A 14,075-nucleotide genomic window follows, 5' to 3' on the forward strand; every position below is an offset into this window, starting at 1 on the left:
GAAAGATTTTTAAACTAGTTGAAGTGTGTGTGCATAAGTGTGTGTTAAAATTTTCAAAAGGATGAATGAGTCTTAAGTCAGCTAAAACTGATTCATCTATGTTGTTTTCACATTGTAATAGGAAGAATAAAAAAAGACAGACGTACCTGCAACACAGTTTTATCAGAAAAAGAAAAATCAGAAAAATATTGGGAATGAAGTGAAGAAGAAGACTAACAGTTTGCAGCTTGTAGTTTGTATTCTGGATTCCCTTCACATGGGTTTTCAGAATTCTACTGGAGAAACTCTCTGCTCATCGTTTGAAAGGATGCACTTTTTGCTGGGTAAAATCTGGCTGGATGGCCAAGCCCAGAGAGTAGTGGTGAATTGAGTTACATCCAGTTGGCAGGCAATCACAAGTGGTGTTCCGTGGGGCTCAGTCTTAGGTCCAGTCCTGTTTCATATCTTTATCAATGATCCGGACAATGAGATTGAGTGCACCCTCAGTCAGTTTGCAGATGACACCAAGCTGGGCAGGAGTTTTGATCTGCTGGAGGGCAGGAAGGCTCTACAGAAGGATCTGGACAAGCTGGATTGATGGGTCAAGGCTAATTTTATGACATCCTACAAGGCCAAATGCCGGGTCCTGCACTTGAGTCACAATAACCCCATGCAATGCTACAAACTTGGGCAGAGTGGCTGGAAAGCTGCCCAGTCAAAAAGGACCTTGGGTTTCTGGTTCACAGACAGCTGAACTTGAGCCAGCAGTGTGCCCAGATGGCCAAGGCAGCCAATGGCATCCTGGCCTGTATCAGAAATAGTGTGGCCAGTAGGACAAGGGCAGTGATCGACCCCCTGTACTCAGCACTGATGAGGCCTCACCTCGATTCTCGTGTCCAGTTCTGGGCCTCTCAGTACAAGAAAGACACTGAGGTGCTGAAGCGTGTCCAGAGAAGGGCAATGAAGATGGGGAAAGAGCTGGAGCACAAGTATTATGAGGAGCAGCTGAGGGACCTGGGGTTGTTTAGCCTGGAGAAAAGAAGGTGGAGAGGAGACTTATCTCTCTTTACAACTACCTGAAAGTAGGTTGTAGCAAGATAGAAATCAGTCTCTTCTCCCAAGTAGTAAGAAATAGGACAAGAAGAAATGGCCTCAAGTTGCATCAGGTGAGATTTAGGCTGGATATTAGGAAAATTGCTTCATTGAAATGGTTGCCACACATTGAAACAGGCTGCCCAGGAAAATGGTGGTCATCATCCCTGGAGGTATTTAAGGACATGTAGATGTGGCACTTCGGGACATGGCTTAGTGATGGACTTGGTAGTGTTAGATTAATGGTTGCACTTGATGAGCTTGAACATCTTTTCCAACCTAAATGATTCCATAATTGTACTTTGCATATATTTGCCTGCAGGATTAATCATGACTAAATTGCTAAACTCAACAATTCTTCCAGAGCTGCAAACACCAAAGGCAGACTATGCTTTGGGAAATATGGGCCACAATCTTTCCTCACATTAGCTGATTCACTGGTAAAGCAACAATGCCACTGATTCAACACCCTGTGGTTGCCATACCATTAATGCTCTGCTTACCCTAGCCACTGTCAGCATGGTCCATTGCATTCTGCGAATGGCAGGCACTGTCTCAGTGCACTATGGATTGAATCCGACTCTCTTTGAAAAAGATATTCTTCACACAACCAGTAGAAATTAGCTTTAATCTGGCAATGTTAAGTCAAGAAAGTCCAAATACTGAGTCAGTTGTGTAGTATGGTACAGGTCAGACCTGAGCATGATTAGCGGAATCCTGTGGAGCCAAGGGCAAAATGCCTTTTAAATTACTGCTACCAGTTTCATTGTCAACAGCCAAAAACTTCAATTCCTAAAGCCCAGATATTGATACCTTTTTTTTAGGCTTCTAAATAAAATTGCCTGATTTGAGAAGTGTTGAATAGCTGCAGCTCCTACTGAAGTCATTTGGCCTCAATAAATAAATTAAAGCTCAGAAATCTGTAAGCTGATGCTAACTGATCTGTATGTTGGAGGCAGAATTCATGGACAGTTGCTACACCAAGACTGACTACAGCCATGGGTATCTGTCTCTCATTGTCAGGAGCACAAAAAATCTCTACATTAGTTAAATACAGCCCTAAGGGTGAATAATGGAAAAGATGAAGATATTGAGTGGAAATACGCAGATCAGTACAATTCATCAGAAATGCCAACTGCTAGGTGAGTTCAGAAAAGGATGTCATTGTAAGGCCGGAGTTGAAGGGTCCTCACCTTCCTTTTATTTTTTTTTTAATTTTGTTTACCACTTTTTGGCCAAATTCAGGTCTTCCACTAAAGAGTGGGGACAAAGAGAAGCTCTGAAAGTGGTTTCCCACCTCTGAGGAGATACAATCTTGTAGCATTGTTTGACATGGCATTGCTTTTTGGATGATCACTTCTGCTGCCAGAGTAGGGTTGAGTATGCACAGTGATGAGCTGTACGTATGTGGTTCAATATTCAGCTCATATCATTAGTGTTGCACTTTTGGGAAGAGATCTCCAGCTGAAGTGTTTGGATTAATGTGGGTAAGGAGAAAATCACAATTATATTTACTACCTAATTATCTGCTCTCTTTTTCAGAGCAGAGGTACTTCACAGATTTTGGTCTGTGCCTTGACACAAGGACTTGCATCCATTTCCATCCTGCCAGGGCATTCTGTCTTCAGATTGAGAGAAGAACATGATCGTTCAGGTGTCACTAGTGGAGGCAATGGACAACACAGTGTCTTAGTGCTATGGAGTGCTGGTCATTTCAGATGGCTGCAAGATAATGGATGATGGAAGCAAACTATCTCAGAGCATAAAATCCAGTAACCAGTTCCACAGAGCCCTCAAAATGTGACAGAAATAGCTGAAATGAAAAATAGTTACCCTACAACCCTTATCCCATCCTGAAATAGGAGCACTGCATAATGTGGTGTCCTGGGGTCTTCCCTCCCTCTTTTCCTAACTCTGTTTGCTGGGTAGGAGCCATTAAAGCTCAAGGGGAAAGGCATTGTTGAATCCCACTGCTATGCCAGCCTGAGCAGCTTCTCAGTTATCCAGGTGTCTGTACAGGTCTTTCCATGAAGGCAAGATTTTGTTCATGAGACATTGTTGCTAACAGTGATAACTTTAGCAACCGAGTTTTCTTCCTACTACACTCACAAAGAGTTTACAGGTAGGGGAAAGGCAGATAGGGTGATATCTCTGACATGCTGCCTCTTTTACTGCAGCCAGTGAAATTTGTCACCTACAGAGGGCAGGGAGGGCCTGCAGGTCTGTGCAGAACATGCAGAGACAAGTCAGAGAGTGCCTGGTGAGCTGGCACTTTGCACCACTTTCTTGTTGGTATCAGATGAGCCAAATCATGAAGCAGGTCTCTGCAGAGAGGTGCCTGAGGGAGCAATGTATCTCAGAGAGAGAAAAACTTGGGTAAAGGTGATATGCTGGACATTTTCAACTCATCTATTATTAGATTAAAAAAGACACTGAAAAGTTTATCTCACTGAATTGTATTGCACCTGTGGATAGGTGCAAAGTTATTTCTCAGTTATAGACTGAGAAAATATATTGTGTTCATATAAGAAATGAATAGAAAAAATGTTAAATGTCGAATTCTGGTGGCCCTGAGCTATTTTTTTCTTCTTTGGATTTATTTAATCTTATTCCACAAGTTACAAATACATGACTGATGTCTTGCAAATAAGCTATGACTTGACGTTACTTATTTATTTTATTTAAAATTTTTATTAAGTTGAATAACCCTACTGAGGTGACAGTCTTATTTCAGAGGAGACCTGAATGAAACAGGAGTGAAAATTTCACACAAATTTCCATAAGTTTAGATACATGCAAACAGCAGCATTAAATTTTAACAATTGTGTATCCACAGGCTTTGAAAATGCTGCTAGCATTTCCTTTAAAACAATTAAGTCATGTTGCATGAATTGCAGTTCTGCATCACTGTTACATATTTTTCTTCTGTCAAAAATAATTTCAATCCTGGCTGGTATATGATTTCCTCTTTAAACTGCACTTGCTTCTTTCTGATCCAGATGTGCAACAAGGTATTCAGGTACAACATGTAAAATCACAGACTATGCAGCAATAGACACGTGTTGATTTTTAAGAGTCTTCATCCCACGGGTTTAGTGGGTTCACACTTGATATGCATCTACTGTGGCTGCAATGTCTTCCTGTTGGAGTTCTGCTCTCTTCTTAACTCCTAACCTTATTGAGTAAGCACTCACTTTAATATTACCCATAGAATTGGGACCTTATCTGGCAAAGATGGAGGCAGGTATTTCTTTTTCTAGTGGAACTATTGAAATCTGTAAAATTTAGCACATGAATAAGGACTGAAGCTGTAAATAATCAGCCTTTCTAGGCAGAGAGTTGTTATGTATTGTATTTGTACAGTAAACATCCTATCTGTTCTTTGTGGTTGAATATAATGAAATAATGTGCACACATAGAGTCATAATTACAGCCTGAATTACTAACTTCCATTCCCCTTAAAGAAGGGAAAGTTCACATTTTCAGATCTGAATCACAAGCATGAAGGTTCTAAATCAATATTTAACATCATCTGATTTTTTTTTCTGTCTTTGCCTTAAACAAATCAAAAATTTGACTTTTTATTTTTTTTTCTCCAAAGTATCATCACAGATAACATATTGTCAGTATCTTTCACTGGGCTGTTTCCATCCAGTAACTTTTACTATTGTTTTTCTGCAACTTTGGCAGCTCATGGAAACTTCTTTCACAATGTTCTTAGAAAGGTTTTTGCTTTTGTAATTGTCTTTCATTTTTTCCCAGGTGCTCATAGCAGATAGCATGGGGTTAAGGCAAGCCTGAAAAGTGCACACTCTTCAACAAAAACGTGTTTGAGCTAGCTTTCTGCTCTTCATTTCACTGCCAGTATTTGGAGGTGCTGCATTGGTTTTGACAGCATTGACACCAGTCCGTCTGAGACAAGAGTCTGCTTCATTGCCTTGCATATTCACAGACAAAAAATGCACGGATCCCTATATTCAATAAAATATTGATAGCTTTTTTTTCTGCTTTCAAAAGGCAATAACAAAATGGTGGCACAAAAGAATTCCCCAGTCCAACATGTTCCGTGCTTAAAATGTATTATTAAAAACCACAGAAACCAAATGACCGCATGACATTTTAGTTCAAGAAGGATGTCCACAAGTGTTTAATAAAAAGGCAAGATTACAGAATTTGGCTCACAGTCATGGGACAAAATTCAAATCAATATTACATGATCTAATGGAAACCAAAATCACTATCATTAAGAGAAATAGCCTCCTTTAAAATGTGAAAATAGTTTCTGGAATACTAGACAAGGCAAGAAACCACTACACATTGCTAATATCAGCTTTTTGGATTACAGATTTTGTCTGTTGCCTGGAAAGCTAATCTTTTAATGGAAGCTTTGTTTTCATTTTTACAATGGAAAACTTGTTAAAGAAATTAAGTTTTTATTAGCGTTTAGAAGTGAAGGTTATATTTATAAGCTTGAATTATTTTTAACATTGCTTCTAATGTATTATTTCCTTATTGTTTATGTACTTCAAATAGCATAAGTAAAACTTTACAGTCTTGCAATGTGTGTCTCTCTCTTCAGTTTGGTAGGCAAGCAGCGATCCCAATTTATCTCTACCTTTCTATCTCTGCAAAGTTTTAGTCTGATCTGAATGAAGCTCTTTGGGATAGAAATCACAATGGCCTTTATGTTTCTGGCTTACAAGACAAAAAGATCTTACACATTTTCTCTCCCACAAAACACCCTTGAAGTCTCCTGATACTTTGAATATTGCTTGCTCCTTCAGATATATTCTTGTGCACTGCCTTTGGAAAAGTTTCTCCTGGTAGGAGAGATCCAGCTAGGACCATGGTTGTCATACCCCCCTCTGCTCCTCCAAAAGATGTCCTTGGTTTGCTGATGTCATCAGTCTTCTAGAACTTGATATAACCTGTGATTTATAACCTGTGAACTGCTTGACTGAAATTTGTGCCAGTGTTTAAAAATAAAGCCATATGCTCCCCATCATTATTTAGATGGATGCAAGCAGTATAAGGAAGAGAAGATTGTAAATCTATGGAAAGGCACATGATACCTCTATAAATCAGTGACAGTCTGTGGCAGACTCCCAAAACTGTTACTTCCTGGTACCTTCTCTGTAGTAATTTGTTACCTTTAATATTGGAAATGTGGATACCAGGATACTTGTGGCTGATTCAGAATACCAAATGTATTCAGTGGACAAATTCCAGCAGCAATAAGATTCATGCGGTGCTTTAGAACACCATTAATTAAATCTCACAGCATCTCAGGGAAGTAGGAGGCAATATCTTCAGTTAGCACATGGGAAACCTCCAGAAAAAGGTCAGTGGCACTCCACTGCAAAAGTCAAGAAACAGCACTTGTGTTTGAGCTTTTCTATTGGTGTCAAGTTGCAAGACTTGCCACCTTTTTAAAAATACAGCCTTTGCTTGCCTACCCCCTCATTTGCTTCTAAACATTTCTTCTGTACAGGCTCTAAAACCTGTGATGAAAGGACTACATAGTAACTAGTAGCTATATGCCCCAACAGAAAGTCAAATTCAGTTTTGCAGGTGTATACCTGGAGTAACTTTCCTGATCTTAATACAATTCAAGCAACTTACCAAGGTATAAATAAGAGCTGTGTGCAGGCCAGTTTATTAACATAAAATGTCAGAAGTGGACACTGGCCATTGAGATACATGTTTTTCAAATGCTTTGTGCTTCATAGTTTGCAAAGGATACAAATGCCAATTCACACTGATATAGTTTTTTACCCAAAGCAAAGGTAGTCTTTTCAAGGACAATGACTTTAATTCTCTTCTCAGTTTATAAAGGCATAACCAGACATTTCTTATTAAGAGGAAAAGGAATTATGCAGACTGAATATCCTATGCACCAACATTAAAATTTCTAACTGATGAGAAGAACGATGGGTGTGCTTCTATTTGTAACACAAAATGATCAGAACAAAAGTCAAAGCTGTAATGCATTCACTTACTTAAAAATGTGTATTGTTATACAAGGCAATTAAAGAGTTTCAGACTATTCTCTATGTGATCTGCCTTTTAGATGAGACCTAAAATTGAAGCATTTGATAATGAAAGCTCAAGTGGCAGTTATCATTAGAGGTGTTAACCTCATCTGTGTTCCAAATTCTAAATGAGTTGATCATATTCTCTCTTCCTAAATTCTCCATGGCTTTTATATGATAAGATATTCTTCTTTTCCATTCCTAAAAATTGTTGCAAGAGTATTACTCACACCATATGGCTACCTTGCATATTCGTTTTGCTAGCGAATGAAGTGAGTAACCTTTCTATGTAGCCTATAAATTCTTTTAAGGAAATACGCCATTTGATATGCATAATATGTTCTTCCCATCTACCTTGACAGAGAAGTCATTAAATAAGAAATAACTTTTATCTATGCATTGATAGGAATAAAGCCCTAACTTTTGACTGGGAGGAGATTCCAGCAGTTTCACTGCTAGTACTACTAGTACTACTACTACTACTACTACTACTACCACCACCACTACTATTATTATTATTATTAATTATTATTATTATAATATTTTTATTTTAGAGAATAATTAAAAATATGAATACAGTTATCTGAACCAAATCAGATATCAATGTACAGTTGCTAGGATCTGAATATAGACACCTAAAAGCTTAACCAAAAATTTTAAAATATTTTTTCCAGGCAGTCTCTTATTGAGGAAAGGTTCCCCTTCAGGTGCACCAAAAACTCACCACACTCCCTTCAGGTTTCAGAAAATTCAGCTGCATTGACTCTCAGAAATTTGACAATTTCTGTACTCTCGGTACTCTTGGTAATTTACGAATTTTGTGATGGTGTAGTAATCATGTACCAATATTGCTTTCCAACTTTCTATTAAGCATTATATGTACTCACCAAAACTGCACAGCAGCCGAGGTGGGACCTGGTTTTGCATATTTGTACTGTATCTAGCATATTCAAGCAAAATCAATATTTGTAAGATAGGGAAAAAGGTAAAATAATAACAGAAACAATCTTTTTGGCTTCATTAGCTAATATTAGCTTCAAAGATTTCAAGAAGTAACAAATAATCAACACATCTGTAAAACACAGGTTTTAATTTGCTTATGATTTAAAAATCAACATAGTTTTAGTTACTGTATATTGTTTGATGCATGTAAACATAATCATTGATTTGATTATCACTAGTGGCAGAAAGAGAAGTGTCTCTGTCCTGTTACAAATGTACAGAATTTAGTGGTGACTAGTGGCATTTATAAAACTGCTGTTTTGTCAGATTCCATGTTAGTTTTTTCTTTTAAATCACAACAGTGTTTTTATCCATAAAGTGCACTTGGAATAGCTTTGCTACTGAAAACCTGACTGTGAGAAAAAGCACACAGTAAGACAAAAAGAAGAAAGAAATAGAATTTTAATAAACATTTATTCCCGGGAGAACATGTATGTACTGTAAATATACTACAGTAGTATCAAAGCAACATTTCTTTTGAACTGAAGAATGCAAATTAAGTTTACCTTAGTTCCATATCATTTGCTGGTTTTAATCCTAATAATATATTATTTTCAAAGGAAAGCTAGATGTGCTCTGCCCTTGTTTTCTACCTGAAAACTGGGTCTTACTAACAATTCCAAACTTCCTAGCTGTCAACATTTTTGCAAGGTCTGAAATGCACTTTCAAGTTCATTATAAAGTTAGCCTGAAAAAATAATCTTCTCTGAATAGAGCTAACTTTTGATCATTTGTGATTGATGATATTTTTCAACAGCCTCTGCCATGCTCTGCCCTCCAATAATACATACAAGTAGCTCTATTTGTAGTCCAGTGGAGATGTATTTGAGTATCTTAGTGCCAAACTTGGCTACTAGTTCAACATGTTTAAATGTTCTCAGTGTGCAACTTCAGTGATATTCAGGTGCTATGGTGACAGCAGTATTTAAAAACTCATTCAGGACCCAGATCTGCTCCTTCTGGTGTCAGTCAGATCATTTTAATTACTGCTGGCTGGAGCAGGGTCAAGCCCATGTTACATACAGAAACAAATTCCTCCCCAAGAGTCAGCTTGACTGCCTAGTTTATATTTGTTATCACCTTGGTACTTTCCTTTATAGGTGCTTAACTGTTACTTTCCTCCACAGATCCATCAATTTTCAGTTTCGTCATTTTGCATTACAAGGGATAATCATCAATTGTGGGTCCCTCCAAATTATTTAAATTATTGGGTTTTTTTTTTTTTAGTTCTTTCTAATAGTTATATAAGATGTTTATACTGCGGAAAAATTGAGTTTGAAGTTGGTAATTTTTCAACTTTTTACTCTAGGAAAAATTTAAGATTACTCTTGACTCTGCTCTGTGAATATGGGAAAAATGTGGTCTATCAAGAGGGATCTCTTGAAAGCTAATTTATGTGTATTTTCAGAGAGGAAGAGCTATGGTCCATCAGTGGAAGATGTGAAACCCATGGACGAGTTGAGTAGTTAGTAAAAGACCATTAAATATGAGGATTCAGGGAAAATTACTCTGAGCATGGGGGTCCCCTGGTGGTCTAGTGGTTAGGATGCGACACTCTCACCGCTGCGTCCCGGGTTTGATTCCCGGTCAGGGAACTCCCCCGGGCAGATGGAACTCGTCAGCCCTGTAAGTCAATCCATCTAAGAGAAGGTCACTTTAAACAAACCTACATCCTGAGGACCTCGCTGCCACCGTCCAAGCTTCACTCGGCCCCAGCAGATGAACCTTAGGATTAAAGGGTGGGCTCAGTTCAGCGTACACTGTGTCTCACCTAAAAAAAATCCACTGCACAGGCTCAAAGGGTAAAGACCTTTCCCAAATCTTCATTCGCGAAGACTGGCCATACTTATACTCTGAGCATTCATGTGTATCTATTAAATCATAAGACCAGCTCTTGGATCCCGGCTCAAGGATGAAGAGAATGACTTCCTTCTTTTCAGAGCTGTCATAAGTTCTCATCTCTTGTTTTTGCTGATGGAATAGGTCCCCTGGGGTTTTGCATTTTCACAGATGATATGCCTTGTGTAAGCCCCACCACCTTTTGTGCACCCCTACGTACATAATTTGTGTGTAGTGATGTTCACACAATTTTGCAGCAGACAGAATGCCAGTAACTGTTAAGAAATACCTAGTCAAGTTGTTGACTATTATTTACTCCATTCCCTTTATAACACTGTATATTTTTAAAAAGTTAGACTGGAGTTTATCTCACCTCATTTTACCATTCTAAAAGTTAACTTAGCTAATTGCCCATGCTCCCTCTATTGTCAGTGGAGAAAAAAATAGATATCTTCTGATCATAGTCCATCAGCTGTCTCCAACTGCTATTTTGGCATGGAGTGATTCATCCTCTTGAAATACTTCCTGCTTTTCACTGACTGTAGAAGACTAGGTGCTTAACTCTTAGATGGCCAAGATGGATAATGACAGAAGAGATAAATCTAGTCTATTATTTTCCATGGCTGGTAGTCTAGAAGAAATATACTTTAAATCAAGCTAAGCCTCAGCTCTTCCTCTCAGGTAAATTCCTGAGACATTTATATAGCAGGTAAACAGGCAGTAGGAATCAAGAGCTTTGGATTTTTTATGGAAGTTGTAAGTGGATAAAACTTTTCTGGCATTACTTTAGAAAGATTACCCCCTAGACAATCTCTCATACTACTGTCAACAGAGAAAACAAGTTAAAAGCTTGAGTTAAATGGTTTGTATATAACACATTGTCCTCTTGAATAACAGAGCTTGAATCCATTTGAATCAACAATACTGTCTGTCATAAGAAACTACAGATTTCAATATCAAAGCCTCTTGAATAGAAGCCATTACTCCTTTTTTAAATAAAAAGTATCTCATTTCTGCTCTTAGCAGCAGAAGTCCTACTGTTAACTTTGCATTTACTTAACACGCCTTTTCTGTGGATAGTTTTTTGCAACAGTCTACTTCAGTAGCTGTGGCTAAGCAGCATCTCTTACTAGATGATTCAGTAAGACTAGAGGGGAGAGAACCCTAGACATTGCATATAATTCCAGTTTTGTCGCATGTGCAAACTTCCTTTAGGTGTCACTTCAGGACATGACACCTTGTGGTTCTGTAGTTGAGATATTTTTCTCTCATATGGCTTATTTTACATGTAGGAATTCAACAGGGAACAGACTGGGAGGGGGAAAAGAAAAAAAAGGAGTTCCTGTCAATTCCAGTAAATGCAAAAGAAATATTGCTGTTAAATCAGAAGTAACTGCTGCTAAAGCGAGACTGTAACTATTTGCCTTTGTCTTCCTATGTGTTTTGGTCTACAGCTGTTAATAGCTTGGACTCCATGAAGCAGTAGCAAAGGGGAGTGTGTCAGAGCAGCAGGCCAAAATTAAATTACAGCAACCTTGCGCTTCACATTAAAATCTCCACTAAGCAATGGAGGCTTGTAATCATCCGGATTTTCCTTAAAGACAATGGCCCTCCATGCAACTGGCTACACTCAGTTAATTCATGCTGTCAGCTTCCTTTATTGACTGTGGGGAATGCAGTATTGATTCTTGAACTCAAAAGCAGCACAAAGAGCCACTAGTGCATGGTCAAAATGCAGCAATAAAGAGCTGGCAGCTTGAGAAAGGCAGCCATTCCGTTGCACAAACAAGGTCAATTAGAGGACAGTGCAGCATAATATACATAGCATTAGCAGTCCTCTTGAACCATGATGAGACCATGCTGGGAAGATGACAATAAATAAAATAGGGTTTAATGCAGAGTAAACACAAAAGCATTTAATGTAATTTAATTTAAAACATTGCATCCCTTTAAAAGTACCATCAATTAAAGAATACTTATCTTCAAAGATTATTCTTTTCAGGTAAATCCCTCTACAAACTAATTATGTACATATGTAGAATTGAAAGGGAATGTATTGTGTAATAAATGGTTAATTCTTAAATTACAGCAATGCGATATTCTGTCTGTCTGTGTAATCTCTTAGTTTTTATTAATACAAATCTTTCAGTGCCATTTGAGTGTAATAATAGGACAAAAGCATAGCTGCATTTTTAGTTCGGAAGTTTAAAAAAGCTTACATAAGGTCCTTATGTCCTTATTTAAGGTCTTGAAATTATTATCTCTTTTATATGAGAGAATTCTTCTTACTATTATGCCAGCTCAGAATTAATTACAAATGTAATATACATCATTCTGCTAACACATAAAATATGCTAAGGGAATTAGGCTCTTAAAATAGCTAATGGGCCTTGGATAGGCAGCTGATAAACCTACATCGTACAAAGAAGCTGAAAAAGTTTCAAAACTATTTAATTGTTTAGACAGCAATGGAAGCATTTGTTTCAAAGCCGTGTTAAATAATGAATGCACTAAAAGCAAACAGAGGAGTAATGTTTACAGCTCTGATTTATATGTACAGTCTTACAAATTTTTTTGAGAGTACAAGAACCTTTCCTCACTTTCTTGATCATTTTGAAGTACTCCCATCAACTTTGAGTGTACTTAACATCGGTTAAAACTAGGAGTAATTGGATTAAGACCTATGATGAAGGTTGACTATGAAGTTGTCATCATCATTTGTGTCAAATCTCACCTAAGAACTATATCTTGTACCTACACAATGCAATAACTGTATATTCTACATGTAGCATGTTTAAAATCTTTGAGGAGGGCTAGAAATAGCAAGGTTTTCCTTGCAAAACAAATGACTCTTCCAAATTGTTTTGCAATAACTTCCTTCCTATGTTATCAGTGGAATCAGTAAGAGCTCTTTCCCTCTGAGAGTAAAAGAAATTCCCTCTGGACTGACTGGCAGTATGGGAACTTTTTTAATCTATTTAGTAGAATAATGAGTAGAATGTTGCTTGTATTTCATTCTCGAGCTGAGACAGATTACAGAGTAAAAATCATTATTAGGTAAATAAATGCATCCAGCAAACTGTGCCTGATTAACTCTTATCCTTAGCTAAGGATAAGCATATTTTTGTTTCTCCTTAGCCCTTTTTCTCTTCAAGGAATTGGACTTGTTTGGCATTCACTCCTTTTCTGCAAGACAAGTTGGACTAATAATGTAATTAAAATCATTGTTTTTAATAAGAGTTTTTGAAGAGTGACCGTTTGGAAAATTTTTTGCATCTGTTAAAAGTCAGCTTTAAGTGAAATCTGAGTGTTCTGGAGGAAAATCAGATAATATACCTCTATATCTCCCAAGCTAAAGTAAAATAATAGTTGTAACAAGATTTGTAGGAAGTGGTAGCATTTTTAGTTTGGTTTTTCATTATACATACTTTTTATTGATTTCTTTTTGTGTTACTCAAGACTTATAGAGACCAAATAAATTTTGCTTGGGGCACTTCAGTAATTTTATAAAGATATTTCTTCTTTGTTTCTTGACTTTGAAACTGCAAAATATTTTATCCCAAGAGCAGAGGGAAGCAGAGTGCTTCTATGAGTTCCTCGGTATTTAGGAGAAGCATGTAGGACAGTGTGTCTTGCTTCCTCATACATGGCCATCATGTCTTAGTGACAGCAAAATATTTCTTTCTTCCTTTCTTCATTTCTCTTTTGCTCATGATTTTTATCCCAATGTCCCATAAAGATCTACAAATATATCATGGATCATAATTACCTCTGAAACATGCACTAGGTGATTTCTGACTTTAAGTGAGCTGCTGCTGGAGGTTTACTTTTAACTCGTATAGGGATGTAGCTGCATTAAGAAGTCACTAGTGTTCAGATATCTTGATTCACAAAAATTACACTAATGATGAAATTAATGTTTTCAAACACTTCCTTTTCTTCCCAACACCACTAAATGGCAATTCCCTTCAGAAATGAACTTCCTACCTTCATCTACTTTTGGTCACATGAGGGATATCTTCTGAAAAATAGCAGGTGTTCCACTGTTGATTCTGTATTAACACCTTGCTAGCTTATTCTGGAGGGAGATAGGTAGTTTTTTTTACTTTTATTTTCAAAATAGGCCTCAGT

The sequence above is a fragment of the Lepidothrix coronata genome, unplaced genomic scaffold (assembly GCF_001604755.1).
Source record: "Lepidothrix coronata isolate B3197 unplaced genomic scaffold, Lepidothrix_coronata-1.0 Scaffold166, whole genome shotgun sequence".
Taxonomy (NCBI): domain Eukaryota; kingdom Metazoa; phylum Chordata; class Aves; order Passeriformes; family Pipridae; genus Lepidothrix; species Lepidothrix coronata.